Here is a 5,463-nt window from a genome sequence, read left to right on the forward strand (position 1 = left end):
GATGTACATTCAATAAAGTTTATCCCGGTTATCAAGATAGCAAGCTATTCGTGTATCTGAAATCGATTTATCGGTAATTAAAATATAGTCGCTTGATACATGGTTAAACGAATTCAAATTTGAATCTAAACCCGCGGTGTCGAGATTAAAAAACAGAAGACGGTGTTTTTCCACGACTGTATTTTGTTTCTTGCTCAGCACCTCTAGTCGGATGTTCGGCGACGTAAACTAACAACAGTAGGAGTTGGCACATTTGATTGGCAGCACTCAGGAAGGAGGATCATTTGCAGAGTTAACCAACCCTGCGACATGATCTACGATTGTGCGGGCAGCGGTCTATACATAATGCATGTTTTCGGTGGATATAATTGTATGCGGTATTACCCAAGGGAGGTGCCAGGACTCCGGGGGTTCCGCGGTAACAAGGCATACCATCAACTCGGGACTCGCGGCCACCTTCACAAACCTTCGCGTAGGTGCTTGGTACGTGACAAATATCCGCAGAGAAACAAAGAGAGGGGGAGAGCTTTCAAAAACTGCGTAAGAGAGGGTTCTCAAGTACGAGAAACTGTTTTCGATCGCCATTAGACTTTTGGATAAATAGCGACGATAAGATTTTACTTGAAGTCGTATCGGGCATTCCGAGCAATACGATTTTGTTACGTTGGATTGCGTATCGCCATTGAAATTATGTACATGTTACGCATATTTGCAATGTCACGTAGTCGGTGGCGCCTTTGACGGCCGTCCGCGGTACTAAACGCGAACGAAACAGTGATTGTCAACTGTTTAGTTCGGACGAATTAGGTAGGTTAGTTTGTTGCGTGATTTTGAGTCTGATTTGCGACTCCGTCTTATTTTGTGTTAATTTCCGCGGGTTGACCGATTAGCAGTGTAATCGATTGTTGAGTGAGTAGCGATCTGTTTTCAGTGAATAAAAAATTCCTGTCGCAAAAACATGTTTTATTATAATACCGGCAACCACGGTGGGGTGAAACAGGTCTTGTGAAATGAGCGTCTCTGTGACGTAATACTGACTCTATTCGTGCGACGTAAGTATAATGCTATCAACAATATATTCCACTAGTATACGATATATTAGTGATTAATAAGTTGCTCGAAAATTTGGCCAGCTTTCATTGAATTCAATGCAGTAGCGTAAGTAAATGTTTTGGGAGAAACATTTGTCACGCGACTTAGTCACGTTGAGTCGGATTACGTTCGATGTGTTTGTTTACATCGTATTAGGCTAAGTTATTGTCCATTTAATGGAAGTAATGAGTCCTGCGTGCTAGAACAAAAAACGAATGTTTTATGAAATCGAAAAGAGCTGTAGCGTATAGCCATTCCTCTAGCTGAGATCTGTTGGTTTTTTTTCGCTAATATATGTGTTTGCCGAACTTTAATTGGAAAAAAGAAACAGTCAATAAAAGAAAAAAAAGAAAATGTTAGTAATACCTTAAGATTGAAATTTTGTCTGAGGTTTCTTCGCGACTAGTTACGCTACTGCAGTCGAGACACCACAGCCTGCAAATATAGTATAGGTGCTTTGTGTGGAAATATTGCCTTTTGATGCCCAATTACAGGGGCGCTCGTGTTTTATATCGGCAATTCCCTGTATCAGAATGCTTTATACGCTGGTGATGTGATAATAAATGCGAGGGGTGCCAACCGAGGGATAGAAATAATAATGACAACAATAATAACAACAGATATATATAAAATTACTTCCCTCGATTTATATGGCGATATTTCGACAAACTGTGGGTCAATATCGTGACGTAAAGTAGGCTGTAAAGTTCAATCGCACTTGTTCATACGATTTTTAAGCGTCGTCGTTGAGAGTTTATTACTGCAGTTGATTGTCGTCATTATATTTAAACTTTACAACGATTATTAGAATGGTCTCGGTACAATTTTATATCCTTAATAATTGATAAGGCATGGTTGATATAAATTTAACAAATGGAAGATACTTTCGTTGTGTAATGCAAAGCAACTGGTGTTAATATACACATAATGCGGTCGTTTCCTTGACCCTCTCGAATGGTTCTGTTTTCTTCGATGTTTTCATCTTACTTTTTCGCTTCTTCTTTGAAAGAGGGTTGTTTTTATCAACCTATCAAAGGGGGAGACTTAAGCTGCTTATTCGCTGCAATTAAAATGTTCTCCTCAACTGCCTGCTTAGGTCCATTTATCGTTTAGGCCTTTATTTAAGCCATCATAACGCAGCATGGAGAATTTTCTGTGTACTTGTTTTTTTTTTTTCATTCTTTTCTCTGATACTATAAAAGCCGTAATTGCCTCTCGACGTATTTATATTCAGTTTGATTGATCACAGCTAGATAATATTCAGACTCTTCTTTCTACAGTAATCTTCATTGAGATTTAAATGACTGCTGAAATAAATGTGTTTGAAATTATGCACTGAGAAAAGAGTTTATTTACTGTTAACAAAACGTATTTTTGAATATGGCGAATTAAATATTTTGTTAGGTATTACTATCAAATTTTTTTTGAGCCAAACATGATTTGCTAACTATTAACAAAATTTCCATCGATCATTATTTGGCTCAAGTAAAATTTGGTAATAATAACAGAACGTCTATTTTGCCACATCAAAATATACATCTGTTAACAGTAAATGAGCTCTTTTCTCAGTCTGCAGTGTCGGAAATCCCAATGGAAAAATAAGATCAACACAGAAATCTTGAAAGCTGTGTTTCGTACAAAAGTACCGTCTTATCTATCGGTCTGAACTTTAGACATGCAATATTCTTCGTCGAGCGAGCAGGTGCAGCAACATTTCGCAGAAGTTTCATCGGCGTTTTACCGATCTCGTGTTCCAGTGCATATTCCTTTTCGAAACGGTTTTAGCGAACGTGATGAAATTACCGCACGAGGTAAAAAAGAAGCGCTCGAAGCACGGCCAACAGAAACGAAATCTTTGTTCTATCTCTTTTTCTTCTGCATTTGCGAAGCCAATTTCCCGGAACATTAGCTGGAGGCGGCCTCCGCTCTCCTCCTCGGGGACCTGATACGCTCGATAATTTCAAGAAAGTATGCACCGTGTGTGCTACGGCATCCTCGCGGAAACCAACGAATGAAAAAGTGATTCAATTATTAAAACGACTAAATGAGACAAAAACTCGCAGCCGTCATGCGATCTTCGAAATTTCGGAATCCAACGACGCGCAGTGCTCGCGAAATACAGCGAGGTAAAAAATGATTTGACTCACCTTGTAACGCATGTAAGGTGAGTTAGTGTTATCGCTGTTTGAACTCGTCCGAAGAACTTTATTCAGCCCGAAGAAGGGGGTCGAGACCCGAAGAGCCCCGCGAGGTTCTTATACCCCCTTAAAAAAATGTTGTTATTGGTTTCCGGGATATATTACGTCAGATTCAGTTAAGTGTCAATACTCGGGCCGGCGTATGTGGTCGGAATCCGAAATTCTGCTGACGATCACCCAGGGACCCCGTCAGGGCTGTATCTATTAAGGGGTTCTGTTCACTCAACCGTCTACACTACACAGAACTGCTCCCCAAGGGTTTTATACCTGGGATATGGTGACTCGGATTACGTCATTGTGCAGAAATATTTCTTGCTCGAATAATCGAATTTGCTTCGCAAAAAGTAGATCAATGCATTCTAGAGTCGGAGATGTTGTTTTGTAATTTAATTTTAATTTTACTGAAACACAGAAAGGGGTGAAGGAATATTTGATTGTACAGCACTTACAGTTGAATATACGGTAACATTTTTATTATAATTTGGGTTACATAATCTTCGAATATTATTGGCTGTAATGTGTGTAAGTGTGTATACCTCGTGGCCGACGCCGTAGTACGTTGTTAATGTAGTTATTTTTAACATTAGTATCACTCTCTAACTGTATAGTAACTTTAGCTAACATATTATGTAATATTTATACAATATTTATGCGGACAGCGTGGCTTGACTGACTATACCTATGTACAGTAAACCATATCGTTATCTTGATACATATTATATATAGCCTTGCGATTTGCAATATTTATTCATTGATAAAGGATTTCAGTACTGATTACTGATAATTACAAATCCTTTTTTAAAATGCTTATTATAATTCGAATATGTACGACAACTCGGTACAGCTGTGATCGGTGTTTAAAAAGTATACCTATACGTGTAATGAACAAGGTAAAGGTTAACACGGGAAACGTTTTTATTTTTTGCTTATTCATCTTCAAGGACAATTGCTTAACAAGTTCAGTTGGGTACTTATTATTATACCGAATGAAATTGCTAACGGGTGGTTTTGCGGATGAAACACCGGCAGTTATTATTTTTAATCTATTTTTAAGCTGGAAATATAACTATAGCTTGTTACATTTCGGGTGCAATGACAGTGAGTAATCTAACACAGTCTAAAACTACCATCAGATGCCAGAAACCAATTCGTATAACTTTCCGTAATAGTATTATAACTATAATCAAATTCGCGTGTCATTATAGAAACTAGTGCTATTTTAATTGCGAATTTTTAATTCCATTTCGTTTCTTCGCTTCTTTTCTCAGCATAATCCATATGTGTGTACACTTAGTCATACGCTGGGATTAACACGTTTTCCGCTCAAACCCCAATTGTTAGGGATCAAATATAACGGTTATTTTTCGCGAGCGTTACATTATATCGATGTTTCACTTCTGAACGCTACTAAATCGTTACAATAAAATGACTTTACCACAAATATTCCCTTATAGAGATGTCACAGTTCCTCAGAGGTTGTATCTTTAAAAAACTGGAAAAGATCAAACCTCCACGTAAACGCGGAAATATTATTGGTCCTGTTATAATCTGACCGTGTATAATCCTGTACGGAGTTGCTGAATGCAGTACCTAGTCGGTATTTTCAATAATATACATAGTTAAACCTTTGTTAAGCCGGCTATGGCAATGTAGCATAATAAGCGAATGCAAAGTGCAGAATCAGTCGGTAATTAACCGCTTTTTAATTGCGGAAAAACAACATTTTTCACTCCAGCAGACCCACCTTACGGTTAGACTAGCATCGCCACATATTAAAAATAGTGCAAACGAAACTGAATTCGAAAAATTTCAACGCGAGATTTACTCGCTAATTAATCGCTGTCGATTGACGTTAGTTTCGTCCTCCTAAAACCATCCTCACCCTCAGCCAGTCATTACGCAAAACTTATGGTACCTACGTAAATTCGCTAATATATGGACGCGTGAATTATTCGCTAATTAGACGTTGCCAGTAGACGTCGGTCTTACTTTCCCAGAACCACCCCCTTTATGACATTCCACCCCTGACGTCGAAAAACCACAGCGAACGTAATGAGAAAGAATAGTAACGGATACTAGACTTTCTGGTAACAGCTAGAAAACTAATTTTCATTTTCTACCTGGAACTATATTTTTCGATTGTGGTAAAAAATTAAACTAGTCAAGGAAAAGT

The 5,463-nt window shown here is 38.3% G+C and overlaps 1 long non-coding RNA gene across 1 annotated transcript in view; it reads left to right on the plus strand.

Annotated features, from left to right (window-relative positions):
- The first annotated feature begins 767 nt into the window (after positions 1-767).
- Positions 768-5,463, plus strand: part of LOC124307307 (uncharacterized) — a 79,790-nt gene continuing 75,094 nt past the window's right edge. The window contains exon 1 of the long non-coding RNA XR_006908777.1: positions 768-1,052. This is a non-coding gene — a long non-coding RNA (uncharacterized LOC124307307). The remainder of the gene's footprint in view (positions 1,053-5,463) is intronic.

Source organism: Neodiprion virginianus, chromosome 6 (genome assembly GCF_021901495.1).
Source record: "Neodiprion virginianus isolate iyNeoVirg1 chromosome 6, iyNeoVirg1.1, whole genome shotgun sequence".
Classification (NCBI taxonomy): Eukaryota; Metazoa; Arthropoda; class Insecta; order Hymenoptera; family Diprionidae; genus Neodiprion; species Neodiprion virginianus.